Source organism: Pinus tabuliformis, chromosome 9 (genome assembly GCF_031772625.1).
Source record: "Pinus tabuliformis cultivar Carrire ecotype Pingquan chromosome 9, CPIR1, whole genome shotgun sequence".
Classification (NCBI taxonomy): domain Eukaryota; kingdom Viridiplantae; phylum Streptophyta; class Pinopsida; order Pinales; family Pinaceae; genus Pinus; species Pinus tabuliformis.
The window spans coordinates 470,453,720-470,477,260 of NC_142307.1; positions in this window are offsets into that span (position 1 = coordinate 470,453,720).

The following is a 23,541-nucleotide window of genomic DNA, read 5'->3' on the forward strand; positions in this document are numbered from 1 at the left end:
TTTACGAGGAAACACATGCTCTTAACCATTAGGCCCACTCAATAAATCTTCTATAAATGTTTTTTCTTTATTTTATTATGGGTTTACTTCAAGTCAAAAAAATTGTTACATTAAAGTTTTAAAAATCATTAATATTTAAAAGATGGATAATTTGATGTGCATAATGAATACTATATTTTACAAATATGGTGTTATAGTGTAGCAGAATATTTATGATGGGATCTATAAGTAGAATTTATTTTAATTTCTTTTCTTTTCACGAGTTTTAAGGTTGTTAATTAAATATTTAGTTTCCTTTAAATTGAGAGTTAATTCTAAACTAGTTTTTATGAGCTAGGTGGATTAATTGACAAATCATGCACATCAAAGTCATTCTCTTAGTACAAGATTTTGAGACAAAGTATCTTCAACTTTTATATTACCCTTTATTTTAGAACATTGTTTAGATCTATTTAGTTAAAAATCATAATACATATACAAACATATTAATTTTGGCATATGTAAAGATGTAAGGCTCCATCCATGATAGCAAGAGATATCAAGACAAGAATATCATGAATGATTGAAAAAAATGTGACATCTCACCAAGGAAGTCTACGTATGGAGTATTCACACTCGATATAGAGTGAAAATTACTTAGGTTCAAAGGAGATCTCCTTTGTTTTAGGAATTATAGTATAGGTAACAAGGTTTGCATGAATCATTGTAGACATTTTTTTAGTAGCCAAGGATGCCAACTTATTGGCCCCGATAAGATAAAGGTCATAAAATATGCCAATGGCAGCATTGCACATAAATTAGGATGAATATGTTATATCCTCTACCACTTCATCCTCATAGTTTGTACCATTTATCATATCCACATAAAGAGTCGATCATTTTGGTGAATTATTAAGGAGATCTTATATTGATTTAGATTTACCTATTCTTTTGAGCATTATCCTTATACAATACTAAATACATCATTGGATAAACATTGGAGTTTAAATAATGTAGACTTTGATCCATCTTACCTCTAAATAAACCTATACAATTGGTGTTCCAATGATAAACCTTCATTTCATCTTTGACCTACAACAATGTATGTGACAACAATACAATCTTGATAGAGGTTATTAGAGTGGAGAAATTAAGTTAGATATGTAATATTTTCTTTGCTAGGACATTTGAGAGCTTGTACAAATCACATTTACAATGACTTAATTGTATGAATATAGACAATGTGAAATAAATTTAATTTTAAAACTTTTGTACGTTATTGCTTTCTACCCTCATAACATGCCCATCATTATTTAAAGAGATGCATGGGAATTGAGATAGTATTATGCAACACGACAACTTCCATACCAACCATTTCCATGAGATCATGTCATGTACATGCTAGGTATATGATTTTATGTAGATCAAAAACGTTGGTCATCAATTATCGTGTCATTTGAAGGTGTTAGTGAAAATCGTGTTATATAGTGTTGGAACAACAATTTATGCAATTCCATCACACATTTGGATGTTAAGAGAAAGCATGGTGATTAGATTTTGACTAAGAAAGGTAGAAAGAATAAGACCTTCCACTGTTATAGAAAATTGGGACATGTAAATAATGCTTGTCAATAGAAAAAAAATCGAGGAGAAAGTGAAACATCTTGAAGGAGATAGCCCCACGGGGGTAGGCGAGTTGGTAATCACAATGCAGTGAAGTTCGTTAGAAAGGCGGGCTCCGTACCGAAGGTCACGAGTTCAAATCCCCCGGACTTACCCTGGAGCTGTATAGAGGGGCAGGCGTAGCTCCCAGTGGTTATAGAGGTAGCGGTCATAATCGACCTCGTGTAACGCAAGTCGCGAGGCTGCCCCTGTTGCCGATTCCACTGTAATCAAAAGAAAGATGTTGAAGGAGATGTGTTGGCTAGAAGATTGACCAACCTGCAAAATTGAACTTCAAAAGGTAAGTTAGATAACTATACATTTTTTATCATGCCCATCAAACCTTGCATGCTCATACTTCTCAAAGTGAATGGATAGTCGACTCTAGATACACCAATCACATGGTTAAAGATGATTTTTTCCTTCTTTTAATTAAAAGAAGCTATAGAGAAAGAAATCCTCTTATCAAAATTATTATGTAGTTGTGTTTGCTACTTATGAAAAGATTGAATATTAGAGTGGCATGATCAATGATGTATATCATGTAAATTGTTTGAGTGCCTTTTTGTTGTCTATGCTTGAACTAACTTAGACTAGAAATAAGGTAGAGTTTTGGCTTGAACATCTTGTTGTGAAGGGTATGCATAACAAATTTGTTGTTGTCACCAAAAGTTTCCTTTAATCCAAAGGACATACTATACACATTCTTTGACTTTCATAAGAAAAATCTATGATTGGCTACACTCGTAGTCCACAATGATAATTGCAATAGAGTTTGACATGAATGACTTGAAATTTTGAATTTTTAGAGTGTGAGTTCGAAGTAATATCCATAATATTCATCATTAGTAGTTAACATTTTGGATCCATAAGAGGATCCATCTTCAAAACAATTAGTCCAAGCACATATGTGGAAGAAAAAAATAAATATAAGAGATGTAGGATTGAAGGGAGGAAGGAAAAGGTTGGTTAGAAAAGCCCTAGGAGTGCAATGATTACAAAAAATAGAAATGAACCCCAGAAAATGAAAACATATACTAAAGAATTATAGTGATAAAGGTCTATAATATGTATTAAATAATATTAAAAATATTTCTTATAAATAGTTTAAAAATATATTAGAACCTTATAAAAATTAGACATAATAAAAAGACAAAATTAAACCAGAGAAATAATCATAAGGATGCCAAAGATAATAAAATTACAAGTCATCTAATATAAAATAGCCCATACCATAGAAAAATAACTTATAGTAGGCAATATTAGCATATATTATAGATCATAACCTATAATATAGCCTATAGTATGGACAAATAACTTATAATAGCCAATACTAGTAGAGATATTAGATAGGCTTATAATAGTCAAAATTTAAATCATAATAATATTATACTTCAATATTATAGAACTAGTAAAAATAATATTAATTTTAAAGAAATTATGTAATATAGAATAGCATATAATATAGAGCTTATACTAGAGTGTTAAGAGAGTAAAGACCTAAGCAATTCTTAGAGTCATGGCTCTAGTAACTCCACCTACTATAATAAAGTTTGTTATATCACATCTTACAACTGCCACTTACCTTCTCACAAGTTGTAACAGGTCTACTAGACTTTACTTGTCCTTGAACTCAATTTCCTTCCAACTGTAGTTGAAATTGCATTAATTTTTCATTTGGTATACACTATCTCTTAGTGTTGTTTTTTCTAGGTACTCAAATCATGTCTTCATTCTTCGATTATTCCTATAATAACCATCACAAAAACATACATGTTATAGTCATTGTCATTCAACAATTATCTTTTCCATAAGAGTTCTCAACTCCAAAATGTGATCAAACATTTTAAAATAAGTTTGTAATCATAGCCCAATACATATATGTATAGTTGTTTCTATGCTTCCCAAAGATGCCACGAATTTGGCCTCTAACACATCCTCATGATCCCAACCACATGCATTCTTAAGTTGTATCTTCCTTGCTATAATATGTATTAAATAATATTAAAAATATTTCTTATAAATAGTTTAAAAATATATTAGAACCTTATAAAAATTAGATATAATAAAAAGACAAAATTAAACCAGAGAAAAAATCATAAGGATGCCAAAGATAATAAAGTTACAAGTCATCTAATATAAAATAGCCTATACTATAGAAAAATGACTTATACTAGGCAATATTAGCATATATTATAGATCATAACCTATAATATAGCCTATAGTATGGACAAATAACTTATAATAGCCAATACTAGTAGAAATGTTAGATATGCTTATAATAGTCAAAATTTAAATCATAATAATATTATACTTCAATATTATAGAACTAGTAAAAATAATATTAATTTTAAAGAACTTATGTAATATAGAATAACTTATACTATAGAGCTTATACTAGAGTGTTAAGAGGGTAAAGACCTAAGCAATTCTTAGAGTCATGGCTCTAGTAACTCCAGCTACTATAATAAAGTTTGTTAGATCACATCTTACAATTGCCACTTACCTTCTCACAAGTTGTAACAGGTCTACTAGACTTTACTTGTCCTTGAACTCAATTTCCTTCCAACTGTAGTTGAAATTGCATTAATTTTTCATTTGGTATACACCATCTCTTAGTGTTGTTTTTTCTAGGTACTCAATTCATGTCTTCATTCTTCGATTATTCCTATAATAACCATCACAAAAACATACATGTTATAGTCATTATCATTCAACAATTATCTTTTCCACAAGAGTTCTCAACTCCAAAATGTGATCAAACGTTTTAAAATAAGTTTGTAATCATAGCCCAATACATATATGTTTAGTTGTTTCTATGCTTCCCAAAGATGCCACAAATTTGGCCTCTGACACACCCTCATGATCCCAACCACATGCCTTCTTAAGTTGTATCTTCCTTGTTATAATATGTATTAAATAATATTAAAAATATTTCTTATAAATAGTTTTAAAATATATTAGAACCTAATAAAAACTAGATATAATAAAAAGACTGAATTAAACCATAGAAATAACCATAAGGATACCAAAGATAATAAAGTTACAAGTCATCTAATATAAAATAACCTATACTATAGAAAAATAACTTATAGTAGTCAATATTAGCATATATTATAGATCATAACCTATAATATAGCCTATAGTATAGACAACTAACTTATAATAGCCAATACTAGTAGAGATATTAGATAGGCTTATAATAGTCAAAATTTAAATCATAATAATATTATACTTCAATATTATAGAACTAGTAAAAATAATATTAATTTTAAAGAACTTATGTAATATAGAATAGCATATAATATAGAGCTTATACTAGAGTGTTAAGAGAGTAAATACCTAAGCAATTCTTAGAGTCGTGGCTCTAGTAACTCCAGCTACTATAATAAAGTTTGTTAGATCACATCATACAACTACCACTTACCTTCTCACTAGTTGTAACAGGTCTACTAGACTTTACTTGTCCTTGAACTCAATTTCCTTCCAACTGTAGTTGAAATTGCATTAATTTTTCATTTGGTACACACCATCTCTTAGTGTTGTTTTTTCTAGGTACTCAAATCATGTCTTCATTCTTCGATTATTCCTATAATAACCATCACAAAAACATACATGTTATAGTCATTGTCATTCAACAATTATCTTTTCCATAAGAGTTCTCAACTCCAAAATGCGATCAAACATTTTAAAATAAGTTTGTAATCATAGCCCAATACATATATGTATAGTTGTTTCTATGCTTCCCAAAGATGCCACGAATTTGGCCTCTAACACATCCTCATGATCCCAACCACATGCATTCTTAAGTTGTATCTTCCTTGCTATAATATGTATTAAATAATATTAAAAATATTTCTTATAAATAGTTTTAAAATATATTAGAACCTTATAAAAATTAGATATAATAAAAAGACAAAATTAAACCAGAGAAAAAATCATAAGGATGCCAAAGATAATAAAGTTACAAGTCATCTAATATAAAATAGCCTATACTATAGAAAAATGACTTATACTAGGCAATATTAGCATATATTATAGATCATAACCTATAATATAGCCTATAGTATGGACAAATAACTTATAATAGCCAATACTAGTAGAAATGTTAGATATGCTTATAATAGTCAAAATTTAAATCATAATAATATTATACTTCAATATTATAGAACTAGTAAAAATAATATTAATTTTAAAGAACTTATGTAATATAGAATAACTTATACTATAGAGCTTATACTAGAGTGTTAAGAGGGTAAAGACCTAAGCAATTCTTAGAGTCATGGCTCTAGTAACTCCAGCTACTATAATAAAGTTTGTTAGATCACATCTTACAATTGCCACTTACCTTCTCACAAGTTGTAACAGGTCTACTAGACTTTACTTGTCCTTGAACTCAATTTCCTTCCAACTGTAGTTGAAATTGCATTAATTTTTCATTTGGTATACACCATCTCTTAGTGTTGTTTTTTCTAGGTACTCAATTCATGTCTTCATTCTTCGATTATTCCTATAATAACCATCACAAAAACATACATGTTATAGTCATTATCATTCAACAATTATCTTTTCCACAAGAGTTCTCAACTCCAAAATGTGATCAAACGTTTTAAAATAAGTTTGTAATCATAGCCCAATACATATATGTTTAGTTGTTTCTATGCTTCCCAAAGATGCCACAAATTTGGCCTCTGACACACCCTCATGATCCCAACCACATGCCTTCTTAAGTTGTATCTTCCTTGTTATAATATGTATTAAATAATATTAAAAATATTTCTTATAAATAGTTTTAAAATATATTAGAACCTAATAAAAACTAGATATAATAAAAAGACTGAATTAAACCATAGAAATAACCATAAGGATACCAAAGATAATAAAGTTACAAGTCATCTAATATAAAATAACCTATACTATAGAAAAATAACTTATAGTAGTCAATATTAGCATATATTATAGATCATAACCTATAATATAGCCTATAGTATAGACAACTAACTTATAATAGCCAATACTAGTAGAGATATTAGATAGGCTTATAATAGTCAAAATTTAAATCATAATAATATTATACTTCAATATTATAGAACTAGTAAAAATAATATTAATTTTAAAGAACTTATGTAATATAGAATAGCATATAATATAGAGCTTATACTAGAGTGTTAAGAGAGTAAATACCTAAGCAATTCTTAGAGTCGTGGCTCTAGTAACTCCAGCTACTATAATAAAGTTTGTTAGATCACATCATACAACTACCACTTACCTTCTCACTAGTTGTAACAGGTCTACTAGACTTTACTTGTCCTTGAACTCAATTTCCTTCCAACTGTAGTTGATATTGCATTAATTTTTCATTTGGTACACACCATCTCTTAGTGTTGTTTTTTCTAGGTACTCAAATCATGTCTTCATTCTTCGATTATTCCTATAATAACCATCACAAAAACATACATGTTATAGTCATTGTCATTCAACAATTATCTTTTCCATAAGAGTTCTCAACTCCAAAATGTGATCAAACATTTTAAAATAAGTTTGTAATCATAGCCCAATACATATATGTATAGTTGTTTCTATGCTTCCCAAAGATGCCACGAATTTGGCCTCTAACACATCCTCATGATCCCAACCACATGCATTCTTAAGTTGTATCTTCCTTGCTATAATATGTATTAAATAATATTAAAAATATTTCTTATAAATAGTTTAAAAATATATTAGAACCTTATAAAAATTAGATATAATAAAAAGACAAAATTAAACCAGAGAAAAAATCATAAGGATGCCAAAGATAATAAAGTTACAAGTCATCTAATATAAAATAGCCTATACTATAGAAAAATGACTTATACTAGGCAATATTAGCATATATTATAGATCATAACCTATAATATAGCCTATAGTATGGACAAATAACTTATAATAGCCAATACTAGTAGAAATGTTAGATATGCTTATAATAGTCAAAATTTAAATCATAATAATATTATACTTCAATATTATAGAACTAGTAAAAATAATATTAATTTTAAAGAACTTATGTAATATAGAATAACTTATACTATAGAGCTTATACTAGAGTGTTAAGAGGGTAAAGACCTAAGCAATTCTTAGAGTCATGGCTCTAGTAACTCCAGCTACTATAATAAAGTTTGTTAGATCACATCTTACAATTGCCACTTACCTTCTCACAAGTTGTAACAGGTCTACTAGACTTTACTTGTCCTTGAACTCAATTTCCTTCCAACTGTAGTTGAAATTGCATTAATTTTTCATTTGGTATACACCATCTCTTAGTGTTGTTTTTTCTAGGTACTCAATTCATGTCTTCATTCTTCGATTATTCCTATAATAACCATCACAAAAACATACATGTTATAGTCATTATCATTCAACAATTATCTTTTCCACAAGAGTTCTCAACTCCAAAATGTGATCAAACGTTTTAAAATAAGTTTGTAATCATAGCCCAATACATATATGTTTAGTTGTTTCTATGCTTCCCAAAGATGCCACAAATTTGGCCTCTGACACACCCTCATGATCCCAACCACATGCCTTCTTAAGTTGTATCTTCCTTGTTATAATATGTATTAAATAATATTAAAAATATTTCTTATAAATAGTTTTAAAATATATTAGAACCTAATAAAAACTAGATATAATAAAAAGACTGAATTAAACCATAGAAATAACCATAAGGATACCAAAGATAATAAAGTTACAAGTCATCTAATATAAAATAACCTATACTATAGAAAAATAACTTATAGTAGTCAATATTAGCATATATTATAGATCATAACCTATAATATAGCCTATAGTATAGACAACTAACTTATAATAGCCAATACTAGTAGAGATATTAGATAGGCTTATAATAGTCAAAATTTAAATCATAATAATATTATACTTCAATATTATAGAACTAGGAAAAATAATATTAATTTTAAAGAACTTATGTAATATAGAATAGCATATAATATAGAGCTTATACTAGAGTGTTAAGAGAGTAAATACCTAAGCAATTCTTAGAGTCATGGCTCTAGTAACTCCAGCTACTATAATAAAGTTTGTTAGATCACATCATACAACTACCACTTACCTTCTCACTAGTTGTAACATGTCTACTAGACTTTACTTGTCCTTGAACTCAATTTCCTTCCAACTGTAGTTGATATTGCATTAATTTTTCATTTGGTACACACCATCTCTTAGTGTTGTTTTTTCTAGGTACTCAATTCATGTCTTCATTCTTCGATTATTCCTATAATAACCATCACAAAAACATACATGTTATAGTCATTATCATTCAACAATTATCTTTTCCACAAGAGTTCTCAATTCCAAAATGTGACCAAACATTTTAAAATAAGTTTGTAATCATAGCCCAATACATATATGTTTAGTTGTTTCTATGCTTCCCAAAGATGCCACACATTTGGCCTCTGACACACCCTCATGATCCTAACCACATGCCTTCTTAAGCTGTATCTTCCTTGTTATAATATGTATTAAATAATATTAATAATATTTCTTATAAATAGTTTTAAAATATATTAGAACCTTATAAAAATTAGATATAATAAAAAGAATAATTTAAACCAGAGAAATAACCATAAAGATACCAAAGATAATAAAGTTACAAGTCATCTAATATAAAATAACCTATACTATAGAAGTGCGTCATTTGGCCAATTTTGATTTATGCACAACTTTGGAAGTGCGTCATTGAAGTATGTTTTGATTGGTTGTGGAAAATCAATGTTGGGGCCCCCATGTCCAATGTTTAATGGAGGAGGGGTGGTCCGAAATCGCGCTTGAGTGGTTTTCCATTAGGACATGCATCAACTAGAGAGTTATATACCCCCCCGGCAAGGTTTTCAAAAAATCTATGTAACCCTCCTTAGACCGCTTAGATGATGTGACTAGTGGGACTTCGAATAGACAATAAGGCATCACATCAACCAATGGAATACGTCTAGTGCCTGATAGGAAATATAATAAGCATCTAAGTGGTCATCCAAGTGGCGCAAAGATATTGGAAAACATGTCAAGAACGTGGGAATGACAACAATATAATAAAGGATCAACAATCTGTCATATTTTTCAAAATAAAAATATTTCTATCCAATCAGACAATGTTGCATGTCTCAATGGTTGGGTTAACTGTTAAAAAGGAAAAATGGTTTCTTTTGTTGGCGTTATGGGTCAGTTGTTTGGTTGGCATTGATGTCAACATGGGCATGTATTGCAGATGATTATGTTGATTGTGGTTATGTTACTTGGTTTGTTAGTTCCAGGGTGTTTACCTTGGTATTGGCATTACATGTATTAGCAGTATTATGGTATCATTACCTTGGTATTGATTTCTGTGTGGTCCAAGTTGACACTTGGTATTGGCATGACAGGTATTAGTATTACCATAGTATTTACCTATGGTATTGACTTGGAGATGACCATGGCACAAGGGTTTGTGGTATTGGCATAACCATGGTATTTACCTGTGATATTGACTTGGAGATTACCATGGTATAGGGGTTCGTGGTATTGGCATAACCATGGTATTTACCTGTGGTATTGACTTGGAGATTACCATGGTACATGGGTCCGTGGTATTTGAATAACCATAGTATTTACTTTTGGTATTGACTTAGATATTACCATGGTATATGGGTTCGTGGTATTGGGATAACCATGGTATTTACCTATGGTATTGCCTTGGAGTTTACAATGGTATGGGTGTCCTTGGTATCATATTAACCATGGTATTTACCCATGGTATTGATTTGGAGATTACCATGGCACATGTGTCCCAGGTATTTACATAACTATGGTATTTGCTCATGGTATTGCTTTGGAGATTGTTGAGGATATTTTGGTTTATAATTGTGTGAGAAGTATGATTATTATTATTGATTGATGGATGGTAGTGTGAGCTTGGAGAATGTGAGTAAGTGAAGAGTGGTGTGTGCATACTGTGTAGGAATTTATGCATAATATCTTCAACAGATCGTAGTGTTAGAAGATGGTAACAAAATTATGTTTTAGCCAAAGATCTTATGCAATAATATGGTAAAAGAGTAGGAAGGATTGTAGATCATTTCCTTCATGATTGCTTATAATGTTTTGATCATATTATCTTTTATGTTTGTTGCATGTATTGCTAATGGGTTGTTGTAGTGATTGAGTGAGTGAGTTATTCATATTTGTTTTGGTGAGATTATTATGATGCTTTGAGCCTGTATTGTTAGAGGTTACTATGTTTTTCTAGTTGAGTGATTCAGATTGACTCTAGTATGAAATATTGTGAAATGAGGGTCAGTAGAAGAGTGGAGTGGGTGCTCCGACAAATTCAGTACAAAGGATAGATTTCTTCATAAATCCAATGGGTGTTGGGCAAGGTTTGTTGATTAGATGGGTGTATGTAGAGTCATAGATGAGGATCATAGTTCTCTCTGATAATATCCATATATATATTCTATGTAATTGAATTGCTTGAGGATTAATATAATTATTTGAGTAGCCGAGTAGCAGCAAGGGTGGTTTTTGACCCAGGAGGAGGGCTTTCCATCAAAAAAATCTTGTGTCTTCTTGTGTATCATTTTTGGTTATTTCACATGGTTCTCATATGATTTAATCTGCTAATGGGTAAATGAAGATTATGTTGCAGTAATTGAAAAGGAATTTAAAAGTTGAAATACATTATCACTACTAATTCACCCCCCCCTCAGTATTGAATATATTTCCAACAATTGGTATCAGGGCGGGGTTCTCTCGTTGAATCTTGATTTCTTGAGAGAAGATCATGAGACTATGGATAAAAATAAGAGGAAGCAATCCCCAAAAAAGAAGAGCTGCAAACAATCCAAGAATGTTGCAACTCGAAGAACCTATTCTGCTGGTAAAAGGTATGGACAATGGTATTTTCAGTCATGGAAATTTTCCTTTCCATTATAGTGATGATTATTTTGGAGTTATTGAAGAAGCTAATGATCAAATTTTTGAAGTTGATTCATCAAGAAGTGAGGAAGGTGTATTTCCATTGCAGGAATCTAAAGGTGAAGAGATTTGCAGGAATCTAAAGGTGAAGAGATTAAAAGAATAATGATCCTTCAAGTCTGAAATAAAGCTCAAGCAAGTTTTATTGAAGATCTTAAGATGGAGAACAAATATCTGAAGAAACTTCTTCATATTCTTGAAGAGAGAGAGCATGCTTTCAAAGAAGATATTTCTAATTTGAAAAAATAGTTGGAGAAAGTAAATAAAATTGAAGAGGAGATTAGTAACCAGCTCAAGAATCGAATCAGTGATTGTGAGAAACTTGAATTAGAATTAGAAAAGAGAATCGAGAAAACAAATTAGACAACAGTTGAAGAACCCAAAGTAGAAAGTTCGAACAAAAATAAAGTAAACCGCCAGCAAAATCAAATACCAAGCCAAGAGCCCAAAAATGTGCTAAGGAAAGATATGAGTATGAAAGGTGTTTTAGTTGTCAAAAATTTAGGCACATTGCAACAAATTGAAAAAGCAAGAAGACAAACGATTACAAGAAGAAATTACAGTTGAAGAAGGAGATTTCACAAGTAGCCCTATTTTTCTACAGGTACACAAATGTCTTTTGTGGCTATTGTTTTCTGTGTAATGATTTTGGGCATAAAGGTATTCATTGTAAAAATCTTCCATTTCTGCCATTTCTTGGGCACATTAGATGTTATATTTGTGATAACTTAGGTCATAGAGCCAAAGATCGTTTATTTCCTACAACTCTTAAGTGATTTGGTCACCAAAGAATAATTTGGAGTAGGAAAAATAAACCAGAAGAAGATCCAAATAGAAAGAGGTACATCAATGTTTAGAGAAAGAAAGAGATAGAAGAAAATTGAGGCCAACTCGATGATCCGAATGGAAATTGGCATCCACCCATGGTATTCATCAACCCATGGAATTTATCCACTCATGGAATATACCCATGGTATTGTAAGTGGTATCAACCCATGGTATTTATCTACACAAGTTATTTATCTACCCATGGAATTTACCCATGGTATTGTAAGTGGCATCCACTCATGGTATTCATTCATCCATAGTATTGTAAGTGATACCCACCCACGGTATTCAATCACCCATGGTATCTACCCACCCATGGAATTTACCTGTGATATTGTAACTAAAAAAATTAAAAGTAACAAGTGACATTTTGTAAAACGACAGATTATCCATCATAATGTAGCTTTTACAATTATTCTTTATTTTAATAAAAAAATTCTTTGTGGTTTTATTTACTGTGTGTTCTCTCCTCTTTTTTTCTGGCATTTCAATTTTCTAAATCTTGGCGGCCTCCCCCCTAAGATCCATTTCAATTTTTTAGTCCTTGGGGGCCTCCTCCCAAGATTAGAATCAATGGTACCAGATTCAGGTTATGGCTCCATAGGAATGAGGGTTTGACGCATATTTTAGTTTCAAAGTTTTGCAGCAACCTTCAACAAACTTCATGCACGTGTGTTATAGTGAAAACTCAACACCCCCATTTTTATATATTTATTTCAAATAATGGGAACCCTTTCCATAATTTTTTGGTTAAGTGTCCTACAATTTTGCCATTTTTTCATTTTCGTCAGATTTCTATTTTGGTTGTTTCATTGAGTTCTAATTTTTTCTATCTTTCCATCGGTACTTGTTTCATCTCATTTGGTTGCACGGTTTTCAAATGGTGCTCATCCAAAGTTCGATATTTTTTATCGTCTGGGTTTAAAAAATGTACAAAATGTATATTATTTTAATTTTTGTAAATAAATTAGTAATTCATTGTAAATATTAATTCCTCGTCAATTTTATTGTCTTTTTCATTTTCACTAACGGTCCTACGACTCGCCCAACCAAATTGTAGAACAATTAAAATTATGCGTTTTCGATCTCGACAATTGATTCAAATTCTTAATTTTAAAAGAAATTACGAGACTCAAAATCTCAAATTTCAAAGTGCCTATAGTTCATTTTGTAGGATTATTAATTACTAAAGTGGTTGTAGTTCATTTTATAGGATTTTTAATTACTAAAGTGGTTGTAGTTTACACTGGAGGAGTTCTACTCCAAGTGGGCCCCACTTCACCTCACCTCCTCCCTTCCTTTACAAAAATTCTGATGAAAATTTTATGATAAAAAGTCTCAATATCCGATATTTGAAAAGTCATTATATTCAATAAAAATCTCAATATCCGATATTTGAAAAGTCCTGATATCCAATAAAACTCTCAATATTTTATAAGTACTGACATTTTATAAAAATCTTGATATAAAAAAATAATTTCGATATTTTAAAATGTTCCGATATCGAAATATCGGACATCGACTTATTTTATTTGGCACATTTTAAAACTTACGATATTTATAAAACTCTGATATCCGATATCGACTTATTTTATTTGGCACATTTTAAAATTTACGATATTTATAAAACTCCAATATCCGATAATAAAACATGTGATGGCTATTTAAGTTTTATCAAAAGTCTTGCCTCTTCCCATACGCCTTCGTCACATTACGTGGCCCTTCTCCTCTGTTAAACCCTCCTCCATTTACGAATCGATCCATTAATAGATCTACTTGAGGTTTGGAATTTGGAATTTGTTTTTATTATATATATAATATATTAAAATTAAAATTATATTATATTTTAATTATAATTTTAATATAATATAATTATAATCGTAATTAATTTTCAATTAAAATTTATTTTAATGGTATATAATTAGTTTGTAATTAATTTAATATTTTTAAATTAATATTAATTAAATAATAATGGTTAATTTAATTTAGGATTAGATTTTTAATTAAAATTTTCCTATTTTTGGCCTAGACAACAAATTTTCTAGAATTCTGGCAATTTTGACACTTCAACTTTGAAAGCTCATAAGTTGGGTTTTACTTGGCCAAATGAGGCTTAGGCTCATTGGATAGATAAAATCATGGAAAATATTTTTGAAGTTGTTGCATGACTAGATTTGGTCATTAAATGAGTCTAAAATTTAGTAGAAAATCAAGCTCGGAATTTGTAAACAAACTTAATTTTCTGAGTTTAATTTCTTGCATTTTCATTTTCCATAGCCTCTATTGAGTGCAAATCCATTTGACTATGTTCTCTTTCACCAATAAGATCTTTACCATGATCAATGAAAAGCTCATATTTCTTTTTATTTATTTGAGTTTTGATTGGAGATATTTTGTTTTCCAGATTTGGTATTTTCTATTTTAATTTGCATTTTAATTTCCATTTTGATTGGTTTTGACAGGAGAACAATTGAGGAGTAGAGTTGAAAAGGATTTTGATACGGAGCAGAACCTGAATGAAGATCGAAGTTGAAGCTAGGGTTTTGCATTAGGGTTCCATGTAGGGACGCACAGGGGAGAGCACCGCTCCCTCCTACAGGCAGGTAGTCACAGAAGGAGACAAGGAATCAGGAGGGAAGCATTTCAAAAAACCGTTGGAAAAGATTTCAGAAGCAAAAGGCAAGGAGACAGTTGGAAGAAATGAACCCCAAGGTCAGGAAGGGAATCAACAGGAAACAAGTAAAGAAACAAAGAAGGGAGGCGGTAGTGGAAAAACGACTTCCACAAGAACCAAGGGAGTCTGCAAACCTAAATCGAGCATCATACCCTGGGTCATATTGAGTGATCCAACGATTCAAGCACATAGGGACCATATGAAAGAACATGCAATTATCTGCAAGTTCATGGGGTTATGGCCAATGGAAAGGGCATTACACATCTGGATTAGAAGCCATTGGAAGCCAAAGGGAGAAATACATTTACATCTGGGTTCTAAGGGCTTCTTCACGGTGGTGTTTACGAACCTAGAGGACAAAGACAGATTGTTTGAAGGAGGGCCATATTTCTATGCTGCGGCAGGACTCTACATGTGACCATGGATGATGAACTTTGTCCCGGAACGTGAAACATTTACATTTGTACCAGTTTGGATCAGACTATACTCACTACCTCTGGATTACTGGCTACCAGAATCTTTGAAAACCATAGGCAACAAGCTGGGGAATTTTCTGAAGATATTAGTGGCAACTCTCAAAGGTAAATATACCTCCTTTGCCTGAATATGTGTAGAAATGGATCTATCTAGAGCCCTTTCGGAAGCAATAATTTTAGAAGTATATGATGAAGATTGGGTGCAAACGGTGGACTATGAGCACATACCTTTTAGGTGCCGCAAATGTCATGAGCATGGCCATCTATTTAGAGACTGCCCAACAAATAGTATGGAAGGCAATGGGAAAACCTATTTGGATAGAGATCACGAGGGTTTTACCAAGGTTGGGGCCAAAGGGAAAGGGGGTAAATGGCCACACAAGAAAAGCAGTGAAGACAGAAATACAAGACACAATAGTTTCAAAATCCTAGAGGAAGTAGAGGAGAATGTGGAGATAGTCCAGGACAGGGAAAACGCATCTAAGGAGCAGGAAACAGAAGCTGAAATGGAGGATATCACAGTAAACAACCAGCAGAAGGAGGATCTACCAAGCGGCATGGAGATCAGTAAAGACTATGAGATGACTCCAAGTGAGGCAGGAACAGAGGACCATGAACTACAGGAGATTCTAGACAGGGAACATCTGGATCTAGAACTATTTCTGGAACAAGGCAGGAACAAAGGAGTGGACTCCTTGCCAAAAGAAGACTATGATCGAGTTCAACAACTCTTTCTATGGAGGGCACAATCGAAGGGAACTGGTGTCAAGAGAAACCACGAAAGCCAGGAGAAGAGTGGGGTCAAAATGATGGAGAACTTACAGGCACAATCTCCAAAGAACTCAAGAAGGAAAAGAGGAAGGAAAAGACAGAATGAACTGCTAAACAAATGTGGAAAACTACTGATTAACTCAGGTAAGATGAAAGATCTTACCAGCTACTCCTTTACCAACCTTTCTTAATGAAGCTCACAACTTGGAACATTAGAGGCTTAGGTAGTAGAAGGAAACAAAGGAATCTGAGTAACAGAATAAAAGAAGAAAAACCAGATATGATCTTCATTCAGGAGACCAAATGTTCAATGGAGAAAATAAGAGAAATTCATAGTAAATGGTTAATCAAGTATGAGTATTTAGAGGTTAAGGCAAATAACTCGGCAGGTGGGATTCTTACGTTGTGGGATCCACAGAAATTTGGAATCCTGGATGCTAAAGCATCCAGGAACTATCTATCTTTGGTGTGCAGTCCTGTAGGTGATAAAGAGATATACATGATAACAAATGTTTATGGACCTCAGAAGCAAGCAGATAAACTCAAGCTTCTTACCTCCCTGGAAGATCTAAGAGCACGATATCCCAATATGCCTTGGATAGTTGCAGGTGATTTCAATATGATAAGATCTCTTTTGGAAAAAAAAAAGGAGGCACAAGACAGCTAGGTAGAGACTCTGAAGCCTTCTAAGATTTCATCATGAACATGGGACTAGTGGACACTGAGATGATAAATGGAACCTTCACGTGGAATAACAAAAGGGGAGGGGCTTCTCAAGTGGCTTCAAAACTTGATAGATTTATCGTTTCTGAGGATCTCCTCATCTCAAGAGTAGCCATCACAGCGTCCATTCTGCCCTTTGGGGGTTCGGATCATTGGCTAGTTCAGCTAGAGGCTACCTTTATGGGCACTCCGAGGAACAGACCCTTTAGATTTGAGAATGCTTGGCTCTCACACCCCAAATTCACCAGTAACATTGACAAATGGTGGAAAGAGGATCTGAATATTCAGGGTACTAAGATGTACATGCTCCAGCAGAGACTGAAATATATTAAATCCAAACTTAAAGCTTGGAACAAAAAGGAATTTGGCGATATCCTCAAGGGTAGAATTGAGACTGAACAAAAACTCCAGAGTATCAATCAGATCAATATCACATAGGGCTTCAATGAAGAGAGGCAAAAGCTAACCAAATCTTTGCAGGAAGAATGGGAGGAGCGATGCCTACTAGAGGAAACTTTCTGGAGACAGAAATCTAGGATTCAATGGATCAAAGAGGGAGAAAGAAACACTAAGTTCTTCCACAAGTCCACTATGGCCCATAGGGCACATAACAGAATCACAAAGATTAAGGATTCTCAGGGTATTGAGCTTGTCTCCCACAAGGACATGGAATCAAATCTAGTACAACACTTCTCTAATATTGCAAAGGAGCCAATGGAGGATAGATCTAGGTTCATTAATCAGTTCACCCAGTATATTCCCAAGTTGGTCACTAGAGAGGACAACCATAATCTCAATAGGCCAGTCTCGGAAGAGGAGGTCAGTGAAGTGATCAAGGAAATGCAAAGTGGAAAAGCACTAGGCCCAGATGGATTCAATGTTGATTTCTTCAAAGCCTGCTGGGATACAGTCAAACAGGACATCCTCGAGGTTGTGGAGGACTCAAGAAAATACAAAAAGGTTCTAAAAGCACTGAATGCATCCTTCATAGCTTTAATCCCCAAAAAGGAAAATGCTATGACTCTGGATGGATTTAGACCCATAGCCTTATGTAATGTGGTGTATAAAATCATCTCCAAAGTGATAGCCAATAGACTCAAGCCCCTACTACCTTCCCTCATCTCAGAAGGGCAAACATGATATGTGGAGGGACGACAAATTATCAACAACATCATCCAAGCACATGAGGTGGTACACTCTCTCAAAAGCAATAAGCAAGCAGGCATGATTATTCAGTTGGACATTGCGAAAGCCTATGACAAACTCATCTAGTCTTATATTAGAGCTACTCGGAAAGCATATGGCTTTGAATAGAATTGGATAAGATGGGTTATGGCACTAATCACCACAACCAGTTTTTCCATTCTGCTTAATGGAGCTCCTTCAAATACCTTCACACCTTCCAGAGGGCTCAGACAAGGTGATCCGCTCTCCCCTTTCCTCTTTGTCCTCATGATGGAAGGGCTAGGCAGGGCAATCAAAATGGCAAATGCTGAAGGTCAAATTCAGGGGATCAAGCTCACCCCGGATGGAGAGGCTAATACTCATCAACAATTTGTGGACGATACTATGCTGCAAGGCATACCCACAGTCAGGGAAGCAAGGGAAATCAAAGATATCTTAAATGACTTTGCTATGGCAGCAGGTACAAAGGTAAGCCTAAACAAGTCCAAAGTTTTTTTCTTTAACACTAATATTGCTATACAAAGAAACATTACCAGGATTCTTGGTTTTCAAAGGGAACAGTTGCCTTCCAAATATCTTGGCATTCCTCTTACTGATAAACCTCTCAGCAAGAAAATATGGGAACCAATTTTAAATAAACTTCAGGACAAAATCAGAAAATGGACATGCAGATCCTTAAACTTAGCAGGGTGACTTGTGCTCACACAGGCGGTCTTGCAAGCCATTCCCATTTTCATGTTTGCAGCTATCCCTGCTCCTCAAGGTATTAAGCAACAGATAAGGAACATTCAAAGGGACTTTCTGTGGGGTAGAGGGGAAGAGAAAAAAAAGTGGGCTTTAGTTGCCTAGGACAAGCTCTGTAAGCCCAAAAGCCATGGTGGCTTGGGGCTGCATGATCCGGAAACTCTCAGTAAAGTTTCGGGAGCTAAGCTTTGGTGGCGATGGATCAAGGAGCCGAATGCCCCCTGGGCCAAGCTTTGGAAACAGAAGTATGCCAAGCACTGGCAGGAAAAGGATCTTATTAGAATGACAGGACAAATCAGAGGCTCACACATATGGAACCTTGCTTGGGAGAACAAAAGCATTGTTTAGCATCATTGTTTTTGGGAAATTCGAGTAGGGGACCGAGCTTGATTCTGGGAGGACAGCTAGCAACAGCAACCCATCCTTAATAGGATTGACCTGGCAGCCCTCAAAAGAGACACAGACAACAAAGGCCTATTATGGGTAAAAGATTTCTGGGATCAGGGAAGGAACAATGAAAAATGGAGGAAGTGGAAGGAACTAAGTTACAGTGAGGAGAGTCCTTTGAAGGCCATGGAAAAGGCTCTCACCATGGACTTAAAGCACAAACAAATTCTAGTTTCCTCCTCACATGACCAATTAATATGGGGGAAGAATAACTAAGGTAACTTTAACCTCAAAGAGGCAAAACAAGCAATCACAGGATTCAACTTTGTAAATGCTGATAAAGTCTGGAAGGAGCTTTGGCAAACTCCTCACTGGATGAAAATAAAGTTATTTATCTGGCTTGTACACCAAAGAAAGATCCTAACTTGGGAAAACCTCCTCAAGAAAGGCTTCAGTGGCCCTTCCAAATGTCACCTATGTGGCTCACATGAGGAAACGATTGAACACTTGCTCAACCTCTGTTCTTTTTCTGCTAAGGTGTGGGACTGGGTGGCCTCAAGCTTCAGACAAACTGACAGGGACAGTCTTAGCATATCCAACACTCTGAAAAACTGGAGGAAGCACTTCTCAGAGAATGAGATCATCAACAAAGCCTGGATGCTAGTACCAGGCTTTGTCATTTGGAATGTTTGGAAAGAACGCAATAGGCAGATCTTCATAAATAAAGCTAGCGAGCCACAACACATAATCAATCAAATTCTAAAACAGCTTAAAGAAATAGTTAAAATCCTTTTGAGGTCAATTCCCACGAATCCTCCTCTGCCTCATGAGGAGATTATTATTCTTAATTTGGGTCTTCAATCCATCAATCCTCAAGGAATAAGGAAGGAAGTGAGAACAATTAACACAGGGGCCAGTAGATGGCAGCCCCCTCCTCAGGGCTTCTTTAAAGTAAACATTGATGGAGCTTCTAAGGGAAATCTGGGGGAAGCTGGCTTTGGGGGTGCTATAAGAGATCCTTAGGGGCACACAAAATATATCTTCCATGGCCACTTGGAAAAGGGTACCAATAACATGGCTGAACTTCTGGCATTAGATCAATGCTTGGAGATCCTAGTGGAGGCAAATTTATAAATGTTATTGATCCAGGTGGATGTTGGTGGCTACCTACCTATCCCATTTGAACCCCACAACTGTCTCTTTCAGTTTCCGTAATTGTAGCACAATTTACTATTTTTAGTAGTTTTTCGGGTCCTCAACTTCCGGAGCCGTTTTGAGGCCCTAAACCACATTTTTTGGGAAATCTGGGAGCAACATGGGTCCATGGACCGATGTTGATCTTCCCAAAGTTATAGTTCTCGGATAGATCTTTCTAACGAGCTATTGTACACATCAAACGGAGATCCGGTGCCAAAGTTATGACCCCGGGAAATTGATGTACCAATTTACCCAAACAGGGCACACAATTTGGCATTTCATCTTCTAGGGTTAGGTTTTGGGATGTTAAGGGTTTTCCATTGTTTCTCAACAATAAATAGGCCTTCGAGCCTCATTGTAACACATTTCAGAGGCATGTAGCCACCACATCTCTTCTCAGAGATACGCTACCATCGCCCTAGTTGGGTTATTTCCATTTCTATTTGTAAGCATATTTCAGTATTTTACATTAATGAAGTGAAGTTTTATTTCCACTGCATATCTGTGTTTATGGTTATCTCTGTAATTTGTTGCGTTCCTCTTTAAATCCGGATTAGTTATCATTGAAGCAGATTCAGAGTTAATCATCAGAGCAACCAAGAAGATTCACAATGGAACTTCGCTAGATAAAGTGTCGAAGCATTGGAAGCTGCTGCAGGTTTTTCACCGTATCCACTCTCACTTGCAGACCCTTAAAATGATTAGATTTGTTCATGTTAGAAGGAAGGAAAATATGCTTGCAGATCAGTTGGCCAACGAAGGTGTGGCCAATAAGGACAGGGATTCTCGGCATGCATGGGAGTTGTTACCTGAAGGGAAACTACGAGAGGACTGTTTCATCCTGGCAGCCAAAGATTGGGATTTATGGATGAACAACACTGATCGAAGGGATTCAGGAGACAGGAGTGAGGTTGATATCACCTAATTCGTCCACGATTTTGGGATATGGTTGCTCTCCACAACTTTGTTCACTTTCGGATGAATGATGAAGGTTTCAAGTCGGGCAGTGACACAGAATAGACTGCCTGGGTGTATTTGGCTCAGCGGGTCTCTGTTGGCGACTCTAGGCGGAAGGCTCAACAAGGTCTGCGGGAATGTTCTGGCTTTTCCGCGAAACCTCAAACGCAATACCATAAGTGGTATTTCGTGCAGGACTTAGATGGTATCTAGTATTTTGGTAGGCGCATGCGATTCCACTCAGTGGGTAACACGTGGCATCAAGAGGTGAGAGAAAATCACTCTCATCGTGCGGTTAACCTCTGCGCTTTTCATCCATGCGATATCCCCGATGACCGTTGGATCGGGATTATGTATTCTACAGCTGAGATGGAGCGGGCTTGTTGCCTTAGGGCTCTGGACCTGTTTCTGTTTTTTGGACCCAGTTTAGAGTTGAGGTCGGGTCTGTTTTGCAAGGGGCAGTGGGGTCCACAGTGGGTCCCTGTATGGACCCCAGGTTTTCCGTGAAACCATGGACACAAAACCCCAAAACCTTATTTGGTATATCACGCGGGACATGGCTAGTATCTGGTTTTGTGGAAGATGCATGCGATTCCACTCAGGGGGTAACACGTGGCAATGAGAGGTGAGAGAAAATCGCTCTCATCGCGCGGTTAACCTCCATGCTTCTCATCCGCGCGATATCCCTGCTGGCTGTTGGATCGGGACTTTGCGTTCAATGGCTGGGATTGGTTGTGCTGGTTGCCCGATTGTGGGCCCCTTTGTGGATTCCTTTTGCTTGTTGGCCGTTGGATTGGGGGCAGGTTTTCAACGGCGAGGATTGGTTCTTGCCTGTTGCCTGAGGGTTTCGAACCCATTTTGTTTAGTGGACTTTTCATTGTTGCCATCTGGTCCGTCTGGTGGATGTAGTAGGCACCACTTTGTGCTGTTGGTAAGAATCTTGTAAGCTTCGGTCACTGGTTTTTTGCCACCCCTGTTGTCTGGGGCACTCTATATACTATGTAATTTGATCGGATTAATAGAAGGTTCATCTCTTACTTATCAAAAAAAAGAAGACAGGAGAACAATTGATGAGATGAGGAAGAAAAGATTTGAATCAATGAAATTGGTCCATCAAGAGAAAATAAAGATTTTTCACCAATGAAAATTGTTGAAACAGATTTATTATTCAACAACTCTTTTATTTAGAATTCATTGTTGTAATTATAAATAGTAATTTGTAGAATGGAGAATAGGGGGACTTCTCTTTTATGCAATTATGGAATTCTTAAAGCATTATTGTAATAGGGGTTTAATTATTGTAGGTAGAGAGGATTAATCTCAAATTTGAGGATTATTGAGATTTGTCTCTTTTCATTCTGAACTATGTATGAGAACCATAACTTGCACTATTGCAACTCTTACTTTTAGTAGCATAGTTTATGCTTTGGAGGAGATTATAGGAGATCAGATTTAAAGAAACGGAGCAAGAGAACAGGTTTCATTAGTTTTTAAATTGAATATTTTTATTTAATTGAAAATTTCATTATAATGATGAATCCATGTGAAATTTGCTCATGTTATGCATTCATGTTTGATATGGGGAAAATGTCTTTTGGATTAGCTATCTGATTCATAGTCACATAGATCTGTTATTAATTTATCTTTGCTCAAATATTTAAATCATATTTCTAAGTAACTATTTACTTAGAAATTTGTCATCAAAAGACAATTTAATTACTATTGGAATTATGAGAACTATTTCTTTCTTTTGATAGTCAATTATTCATTGTTAAATGATCTACAAACATAACATGTTTTGGTAATTATAATATCATCTAGTAGAACTATTTCATTAGCTAGATATTCATCATAAACCATACATGTTGAAATCTCAATCATTTAATTACTTTTCTCTCGGTTAGGTTAGATATACATCTTCCTAATCGAGATAGGCTTAGGATTTCTTTC